The sequence below is a fragment of the Sus scrofa genome, chromosome 4, assembly GCF_000003025.6.
Source record: "Sus scrofa isolate TJ Tabasco breed Duroc chromosome 4, Sscrofa11.1, whole genome shotgun sequence".
NCBI lineage: Eukaryota > Metazoa > Chordata > Mammalia > Artiodactyla > Suidae > Sus > Sus scrofa.
In genome coordinates this window covers 34075016-34085446 of record NC_010446.5, presented here as the reverse complement: position 1 = coordinate 34085446, position 10431 = coordinate 34075016, and the positions used below count along the sequence as shown (strand labels likewise).

General features: G+C 43.5%; 1 protein-coding gene across 2 annotated transcripts in view; it reads left to right on the top strand.

The window, feature by feature from the left end:
• ATP6V1C1 (ATPase H+ transporting V1 subunit C1) overlaps positions 457–10431 on the top strand; it is a 51048-nt gene continuing 41073 nt past the window's right edge. Inside the window, exon 1 of one of the 2 annotated variants that reach the window (XM_021088561.1) lies at positions 457–641. The gene's annotated coding sequence lies outside the window, so the exon portion shown is untranslated. Of the gene's footprint in view, positions 667–10431 lie in introns of both variants that reach the window. The other variant, XM_021088562.1, reaches the window with a different exon arrangement.

The following is a 10431-nucleotide window of genomic DNA, read 5'->3' as shown; positions in this document are numbered from 1 at the left end:
GGAGTGATTCACGCTGGTAGATAATTCTTTAAAAATTAGCACAATGACTAGCGCACATTAAATGCTCCATGAACATTTATGGAATTAACCTGAAGTAAACTGGAAGGAAAATATGAATCAGCGGCTGAAGCGATCTATTAAGGATATTACTCAGAAAACGGGGCTGTCCGAAGAAAACGGCGAGTGGAGATGCTTGTATAGGGGCTGGAGACAAATTCCGACCTGCAGAAAGCTGAAGAAGTGGGATAACCTTAGGGATCGTATCAGAGAACTTCACATGTGGTGGACAAGACTAGGGAGAGACACACATGGAGAGAAGAAACCTCCACCCACCCAGGACCGCCGGCCCAGACTCCCGGGTCCCCTTGGCTCTCCCAGGAGCCTCTCAGCCCCGCCCCGCGTCCGCAGGCTTGACAGCCGCGGCTGCGCAGTGCGCGCGTGTAGGCGGGGCGGTGCTCCGCGGTCAGCTGACTGCTCCGGCTGGCACGTGACTTGCTCCGTGGGCGCTGGGGTAGAGGAAGCCGTGAAGCCGGAGCTTAGGTCGGGGAGGGATGGCGCGCTGAGCCGTTAACGTCTGTCTGCCAGGCTGTCCGCCTCTGTACCTGTTACTGCTGCCACGTCCTCGTTTGACACTTCCCTGGGTCAGTGCGCAATGGCTACCCCCGGGTAGGGTGTCCCGGCCAGGCCGAAGCTTGTCCTGCGGTCACCGCCTGGGAGGGATGGGGGCGGGCGCGGGGGCCGAGGTTGTGGCGTTGGAGCCGGCTGGGCGGCTGTGTCTGGTTTCTTGGCGCCGCTTCGTCGCTGCCTTGGGCCTAGGTTCTGTCTCTAAGGAAAAGGAAGGAGGGAAAAAGAGAAAGGGCCCTAGGGGGGACTCAGTGGCAGAAGCAGAAACATTGTTGGTCTGGGACCTTTCTCCTTGGATTGGGGTGAGGGTCACAGCGAATCCCCGTTCTGTTGATTGAGGGGGATGAAAGGTGATACAGTGACCCAGATGAGGATCTGGGGTGGTGTGTGTGAGGTCACAGCGAGCGCGAGAGCGTCCACTAAGGTGGACGCGCTTACAAGTAGGGGGATGGCAGTTTCAAGGATCTGGGAGCCTCTCACGGAGGACGAAAGCTCCTGTGGGCAGGGGAAAGAACTCAAACCAGTTTTTATTAGAATGAATCCAGAGAACTCAAACGAGTTTTGATTAGAATGGGGGAAGGGTAAGCAAAATACCCCTGAGAAGGAACTTGAGGGGAGAGTCACACGGGCAAATTGAATCACCCGAGAAACAGAGGAGTAAGGGGACGCCAGTATTCTTTTTAGAGGAAAAATCTGATGTATTAGGAAAAAAATCAAATATTTCAGTGAGAGCTCAGTACTAAGCACTATTTTGGGAGTGGAGAAGTCAAGGTATAAACAGTAGAGTCTTAGGAGTTCAAACAAATGTTGAGATAAGTCACCCACACGTGACACATTGAAGTACTGTAAGGTTAGGTGTAATAATTATCAAAAAGAGAATGCTAAGTGCTTTAGAATTGTGGAGCAGGGACAGCTCTGTGAACTGGTACTATGGGGAAATATCTTGGAGGAAAGATAACTGGAGTTTGGTCTTGGCAAGCCAGGAGGATATGAATACGTGGAGAGAGATGAGAAATTTTTAGGCCGTGGAAGCCACAGGATTTGAAGGCATGAAAGTGAGGAAGAGTGCTTCTAGGGGAGTCAGAAGTGCAGGTTTGTGGTGGATTTGAGTTGCAGAGAAGTGGGGAAAAAAGTTGGAGTCAGGTAATGACAACTTTTGAATGGTATTCATTTACTTACTCATTCAGCTAACATATTGAGCTATATAATACTATGTATGAAGTGCTAGGGTCTCTCTCAGAACTTAGAGTCAAAAGGTAGATGGATTTTAATAATCATGCAAGTGTGAAAATGTGCTTTGGAGGAAGAACAATGGTGGAGTTCATAACAGATGAACTTTATTGAAGGTTCAAAGAAGGCTTTTCAGGAGTTCCCATTGTGGATCAGTGAGTTAAAGAACCTGGCATAGTGTCCATGAGGATGCGAGTTCAATTCCTGCATTCCTGTTCAATTCCAATTCCTCAGTGGGTTAAGGATCTGGTGTTGCTGTGAGCTGTGGTGTAGGTCGTAGCTCACATGCAGAGTGGCTGTGGCTGTGCTGCACACTGGCAGCTACAGTTCTGTGTGGTTCTACCCCTAGCCTGGGAACTTCCACAAGCCTCAAGTGTGGCCTGAAAAAGAAAAAAGAAAGAAAAAAAAAAAGGCTTTTCAGAGGGTATGCCTTTCCGATTGACATCTGAAAAGAGGCTGAAAAAGATGTGAAGGTGTAAGTGAAAACGCTTGAGGCTGAGGGGGCAGTGTGTATTGAGGCCCTGAGATGTCAAGAGGACTGAAGCTTTGGGGAAGGTGTCGGAGGAGTGCATGGCTGAATTGGAAGGGAGGAACCGAGGGAGGTGCCTCAGGTGCGCCAAGGCTGGGGTCAGGCCCTGCCCAGCTTTTGTCCTGGGAAGCCTGTGAAGATGACAGACAGGAGAGTGTCACACATGCTTTTTGAAAAGAAACTTCTGTTGAGAATGTACAGGATGCAGAAGCGAATGAGGGGAGACCACCTCAGGAGGACGTTGTTGTTAATCCCACCAAGAGACGGCAAAGCAGTGTAATCTGTTTCCTGTAAGAAAGGGAATGCGCCACGGAAGGATTTGAAGGGAGGTACCTTCTCTCTCCACCAAGGAATTAAGGAGAACATAAACTCTACTCACCATTAGAGGGGCTGAGGAGCTGAGGAAGGAGAGATTGATTAGATCCTGTTTGCAGTCTTCACTGGTGGTAGCTCACTCCCCACTAAGTGCTCTTGAAGTACGCAGGGGAGGCTGGATCATTTGGGGGTGGATGGAAGACTCCTTTGCAAAAATCTGTTTTGACCTTCCAGATTTATCCTTTGGTAATATCATCTACTTTGTATTAACTGTATTGAGCCGTCATCTCAGGGATTCCCTTTCATGTTTATGTTGTTCCGACAGGTCTTTGTGAGAAAGTAGATGAAAATGCCATTCACGGAGTTCCCATCATGGCTCAGTGGTTAACAAATCCGACTAGCAATCATGAGGTTTCGGGTTCGATCCCTGGCCTCGCTCAGTGGGTTAAGGATCTGGCGTTGCTGTGGCTGTGGTATAGGCTGGCGGCTACAGCTCCGATTTGACCCCTAGCCTTCAGACCTCCATAAGGTACGTGCGCGGCCCTAGAAAAGGCAAAAAGACAAAAAAAAAAAGAAAGAAAGAAAATGCCATTCATGTATAGGTAGACACCTACCTAGACTCTCGGACCTAGAAACAGAGATAAAGTGCTCGGTCTAAGTCTGGCATAACTTCCACTGTTTTCTGACTGCTGACTTAACGCACAGTCACATCTAGGGTGAAGGCTGAGTTTCTTGTAGCGCACTGTGATCTTTGATCCACAGCACTTCTGGTGAACTTTTTTTGAGTAGGAAAACGTCAAAGGGATTTGGCAGTGGTGATCAGGGCTTTAAAAACTGCTTTTCTGTTAGCTTGGGTGAAGCTGTTCAGTTTCCAGTTCAGCTGGAGGAGATAAGGAGCAGCAAGGTGGGCCAGTGAGAGCACTCAGCTTGTCAATCACTGTTCTTTGGCAATAAGCAAGTCTCAAGTTGTGCAGAAGCTGGAGCCTCGGGTTTGTGTCTCACCCCTCCCGGATCCTTTTCTCTTTTGGTGTATCTTGCAGGGACTAGATAAAATCTAAAGAAACAGTACTCAGAATCTGACTAGGTGGTTAGTGTAACTCTGCTTTTAAAACTGAGCAGGACCTGGGAACCTCCGTGTGCCGTGAGTGTGGCTTTAAAAGACCAAAAAAAAAAAAAAAAAAAAAAAAACCCAAAAATTGGGGAGGAAGCCATTTTTATTTTTTTTTTTTTTGCCATGTTAGCCTTGAAGCCTTATTTACATTATTTTTTTCTATCTGGAAAAAAATGTGTGGACTTCAAAAATCTGATTCTGTGATTATTTTCCACAACTTTTGAAATAATCTCATCAGCCAAAGAGCAAAACTGGAATGCCAAAATAAACCTTTGGTAGAGGAGCTCCTTGTGGTTCACCAGTCTCTCAGCGATCAGTCTTCCTTTTGAACTTGAGTTTGCTTAGGAGTAGCTACAGTTTGGTAGGGGTTTTTTTGTTTGTTTTGTTGCTTTTTAGGGCCATACCTGTGTCATATGGAGGTTCCCAGGCTAGGGGTCGAATCAAAGCTGTAGCTGCCAGCCTGTACCACACCCAAGCTGAATCTTCGACCTTCACCACAGCTCACGGCAATGCCAGATCCTTAACCCACTGAGCAAGGCCAGGGATCGAACCTGAATCCTCATGGATCCTAGCCGGCTTTGTTAACCGCTGAGCCATAAAGGGAATTCCTGGTACAGTTTTGACCAGGTACCTCCTAGTTAAAATTTGTTCTTGTGTGTGTTCTGATCTGTCTGGCAGAATAAACCTTTTCCGCCCTTTGGATGTGGAACTTTATGCTATTTTAGTTATAAACTAATTCGTGTTTGGTTCTCATTTCATCAGTGTTTTTAAGACATAGTAGAAAGCATTAGTATAGTGCCCTTGGAAAGACAGCTGAGGCAGTTAAGCAGGGCAGTCTGAAATTTCCTCCTGACATGAGTGACCCTAACCTTTAGTTTGAAACTAAAAATTTCTTTTTTCTTTTTTTTTTTTTTTAGGGCCGCACCCATGGCACATGGAGATTCCCAGGCTTGGGGTCCAATCGGAGCAGTAGCCCCCAGCCTACACCACAGTGACTCGGGATCTGAGCCACATCTGCAACCTACACCACAGCTCATGGCAGCACCAGATCCTTAACCCACTGAACGAGGCCAGGGATTGAACCCACGTCCTCATGGATACTAGTCGGGTTCGTTTCTGCTGCCCCACGACAGGAACTTCTCAAACTCTATTCTTGATAATGAAGCAAAAATCTTTTCCAAGTGTGTAGCAAATCTGCTGTACTTATTGAGTTCAAAGGAGCCGGGTGGGCAGTGGAGGAGAGGTGCTGTGGTTACAGTGGATAGAAGATGGGGCTCTGTATCTAAAATGAGGCTTGTGTATGTTTGAAAATAAAATGCCAGGTAAGTGCAGAAATGGTGTTTTATAGAAAGAGATTGATGTGTCTTTTAAGGTATTTTAAGCAAACTGTCAGTAAATAGGAAGTTATTTGTAAATTAAGCTGTAAATTAACAGGTGGATTGACTTTACCATGAAAGGTTTTCTTTGTGAACCAGCTTATAGCTTCGTGTTTGAGCATAGTGTTTCTCTGGGTGTGCTGTTGGCCTGATGGACAGGACTTTCCCTGCCTGGCCCCCATCCACTAAACGCCAGTAGTGGCTCCCACGTTGGGACAACCTAAAATTCTCCCAGATGTGTCCAAACTCCTCCTGGAGGAGAGACACCCCATGTGGTGCCATCTTTTATTTGCTGGACACCTGTCCAAGTGCTTCTTAGCGACAGGCTCTCTACCACATGTTAGTGATGGAGAGGTTAGGAGCAGTGTTTTAATAAAATAGAGTGTTAAATGTGTGCAGTCACTAGCTCTGTGACCTTGGGCAAGAAATTTCATTAACTCTTCTCTCACCTGCAGGTGAGTGTGGTGATAGCATCTTCTTTGAAGGGGTCAAGGACAAATCGCTCAGCATATTGAAATGCACAGATTGATTGAGTGGTTGTCTTTACCAGGAAACAGGATCTCAAGCTTGAGTGATGAGTTGGAGAGAACAGGCTTGTTTTAAGTCTTTGGCTTGTTGAATTTCAGGTTAGAATACATTGCCCTAGAGATGTCAGCACCTTCTAGTGGAAACCGTGGTGTGGCCCCGTCAGGATTATAAATACCTGCGCAAAAGAAAAGGGAAGTCATGTCTTGGGAGCCGTGAGTGTAGATTCAGGGCGTTCCCTGGCCTGGAAGGAGTTATTTGCTCTGTGGGTCAGTGTTGAGTTGCCTGTGGCAGAGAGGAAGTCTGTGTGAGCTCAGGAGGTTCTGATGATTCCTTTCAGTACTGGGGCTCCAGTGCCCTCCTTGCTCTGGGCAGCAGTTCAGCCAGCTTTACCAGAAGTTGTAAGAGAGTTTTAGCCTTGTGTTATGTGTTGTTACCTCCCTAATGTGTTTCAGTTTTTATGATCAGCATCTGTGTGACAGTAAGGCTTGACTTATGAGTTTCTTTCTAACCAACTGTAAAATTTAAAAAAAAAAAGCCAATTTATGAAGATTAAATTGTCTTTCATATTTCAGTGTATTTATGGCATGAAATTTAGGTAACCTGTAATAGGATTATGAAGTATTTATAAATACTGTCTTAAGTTGAAAACAAAACAACCTGAAAGTTAAGATTTATTTTAAGATGGTATGTGTCTGGAAAATTTTACAATTTCATTCTGTGTGAATCGGAGAAGTGTTCCTTGGAAGGCGAAATCCCCCATTGTTGTTGGAAACTTTAAACAAGTTTTATTATGAGCAAGCCTCTCCCACAATCCCAGTTAATATGCTTCTGTTTCAAAGGATGAATTTTTAACATTCAGAGAGGAAACAGTTACTGTTAGCTTTTATTTGTATGATATTAAAAATTTCCAGGGGGAGTTCCCACTGTGGCTCAGCGGTTAACGAACCTGAGTAATATCCATGAGGATGTGGGTTTGATCCCTGGTCTCGCTCAGTGGGTTAAGGATCCAGCGTTGCGGTGAGCTGTGGTATAGGTGGCAGACAGGGCTTGGATCTTGTGTTGCTGTGACTGTTGGCATAAGCCAGCAGCTGTAGCTCCAGTTCAACCCCTAGCCTGGGAACTTCCATATGCCACGGGTATGGCCCTAAAAACCAAAAAAAAAAAAAAAAAAAAAAAAAAATTCTGGGGGAGGATATAGCAGATTTTTAGGATAAATGGTTTATGGTAAATGTTTTGCACTGATTGGTTGTGTTAAAAGTTGATGTGTCACAATTGGAAGGCTGTGTGATATTTCGCTGATATCTGAGGTATGCCCTCTTGCGCTTGTTGAAATAAGCCACGTATAAACAACTTGATGTTTTCGAGGACTGAAAAGGAAGCTGTTTTGTATGTGACCACCTTCAATCTTTGTTGTGATATTTAATTTACTGTAAAAGGTGGTTGCATTTCAGAGACTAACGTACTGGTTTCTCAAAACCATTAAGAGCAGTTAAGTATTGGAGCACTTATTGGGGTGCTGTGCTCTTTTCTGTGGTTGCCGCTATCTTGGGTCAGGCCCGTAGTTTCATTCACAAAAGAAACACAGCTGTCTGGGTTTGTTATCTGCACCTTTCGCGTTGTTGTGATAGTTACTGCTTTACTCTTTTTATTTTACATTCAAATTACTTCTGGTAGGAAAATAATCAACAGCCTTCAAATTCCTAGAACTGGGTGATAACAATAAAGAAGAGAAACAGCCTCAGAGCTTTGGACCTAGGATTGATTTCCTGTCTTCTCTCCTTTCCATCCTTCTATTTTGAAAAAGAGTTGTTAGTGTCTACAAAATAAAAGCGTATTTATTGCAGTCAGATAAGACAGAGTCGTTTAAAAATCTGAGTAGTTTCTCTCATGCCTCCAGTGTCTTCTGCCTTGATTTTTTTTTTTTTTATCTTGCCGTCTGCATTAAGGTCCCCGCATCACAGACCCACCTCCCACCTGTCATAGAGGCCTACACACACACACACACACACACACACACACACACACTCCCCTTCAAGACAGGGAGGAGATTTTATTTGTTTTGCTTCTCAGAGTTTCCAGAGTTCTGGGAATTTAGGCACCAAAAACACTGGGTGAGGTGAATGATATGACTCTAAATTGAAAGTAGTTACAGTCAAACAAGAGACATGTAGGGAAAAGAAATGAAAAATAGATGTCTGCTTTAATGCAGTCAGTTACACGGGTTTATCTGGACACATGGGTTGAGGGAGAAGTAGCTTGGGATTATATTAATGGATTTGGGGCATGGTTGGACGTAGTTGGCAAAACTTTTGTTAAGGAAAGTTTGCATTGGTTTAAATAGGAAGAGAGCGGTTGTTTTGGGCAAAATGGACTGTTGGAGCAGAGGCAAATAGGAAAGAGAACTAAAGGAAGGCCCGAAGTAAAGATGGGTAAAGAGAGGTCAGGAACATTGTGAAGATAAGGCAGAAAAACTCAGATAAATGATAATGAAAAATGGGAGATTTGAGTTTCATTCCCAAGAAAGAAGCAGACCAGGCATTGACATTTTTGTGCTTACTCACCTGAAGCAGTTTTTTTAGAGCTGGAAAAAAATTTCAGCAAGTTTTGGGAATGAATCAGGATTCTACACTGTGGTCACAAAACTACCTGTTTGTATGTAGGGCATTTAAGAGCCTTTATATTCTGTCCTTCATAAATGAAATAAAATTGTGCATTTCTTAAGCAAAGCAATAATTTATCCAGATTTTGGGTTGTTCTTTACTTGATTTTATGTATTATATTGCCTTTCACTTTCTTTTTAAGTTTGTAAGGTGCCAGATTTTGTTTTGTTCTCTACTTGGAGTTTTGTTCTGAACTCCATGGGACAAAAATCATTTCTGTATTATAAAACTAACAATACTGGGTGATTCTTGAAAATGATGATATGACGTTTAGCCATCCTGTTAAGGAATATTTATCATTTCTCGTGACATTTACTGTATAGCTCACTGTATAGTCATGGAAATGTGTTTTACTGCAGTGGTTCTGAAACCTGACTGATCATCTGACTTACTTGAGGGACTTAACAAGAAAATAGGAAAAATGAGTCCTGTGTCTTATCCAGGATAGATTCCTGGAATATAGGAGCAAAAAAGGATCCTGGATACAGTAATCCAGTCCTCTCATTTTACAAATGAAGAGACTTATGCAGACAGTGATATGAAGAACTGGCATTAGAATACAGATCTTCATATTCTCAGTGCAGTGCTCTGGCTGTTACACTGCCTTTCTGGAGTTGGCATTCAGGTTCTCTCTGGCTATAATTCTCAGTGAGATAAAAAAGGCTGTTTATCAGCCTTGATCCCATGCTTCAGACATAGCTACTACTAACGGGCTTTGCTTTTATCTTTTGAATTTATATCCAGGGTTTTTTGTTACCATGCCATGTAACGGTCTCTAAACTTTTTGGTGTTTCAAGTGTGAGGGTACTGCTTCACTTTTTTTTTTTTTTAAATATATATAAAGTGTGTGGATTTTTTTTTTTTGGCATTTACATATAGTAATTCATTATTAAAAATTTAGGAAATGGAAATTTACAGAAAGAATGAAAACAAACATAATCCACTCCCAAGAGGTAATCTTTAGTAGTTTTTAAAATAATTTAATGTTTATGCTTATACGTATTCTTCTTTTTGCCATTTTCTTGGACTGCACCCACGGCATATGGAGGCTCCCAGGCTAGAGGTCTAATTGGAGCTGTAGCCTCCGGCCTACACCAGGGCCACAACAATTCGGGATCCAAGCCGCGTCTGCAACCTACACCACAGCTCACGGCAACACCGGATCCTTAACCCACTGAGCGAGGTCAGGGATCGAACCTGCAACCTCGTGGTTCCTAGTCGGGTTCGTTAACCACTGAGCCACGACAGTAACTCTTACATATTCTCCTTTCTTAAAGCTGGAAGAGCTAGGTCAAAGGGTATACACATTTTTATGGCTTTGATAAATATCGACATACTGCCTTTTAGAAATTGTCCCTTTTTATTTATTTTTATTTTTTTCTTTTCTTTTTTTTAAGGGCCAAATCCATGGCATACGAAGGTTCCTAGGCCAGGGGAATAATCGGAGCTACAGCTGCTGGCCTATGCCACAGCCACAGCCCCTGGGGATCCAAGCCACGTCTGTGACCTACACCACAGCTCACAGCACTGCTAGATCCTTAACCCATTGAGTGAGGCCAAGGATGGAACCCATATCCTCATGGATATTAGTCGGATTCACCTCCGCTGTGCCACAATGGGAACTCCAAGATTGCCCCTTTTTAAAAAAGTTAACAAGTTTTTTGGTTTCTCATATGATATGTAATTATTTTAGATTGAGGAAATACTAATGATGGCAAGTTATTATATCTTTATTAATGCTTTTAAATTAACTTATATTTTATCAATCATGATAGCATGCTATCATGCTAATGACGCTTAAATGAATGTGTAGGTCATTCAAGCTACATCTGTCCTTTTTTTAAAAAATGAAAATGAACATTTCCCCCAATTGCTAGAGCAATTCTACACACTTAACACACATAGTATTAACTGTAGTCTTTCTGCCTAGACTCATATTTCTCCTGTTCATTGTTGTTCCTTGTTTTCTATTAAATGTTAAAATACAGGCCTAAGAGGCTGGGAGGTTATGGCTGAAACCCTACATAGAAAGAAACAGTGGGAGTTGCTGTTGTGGCT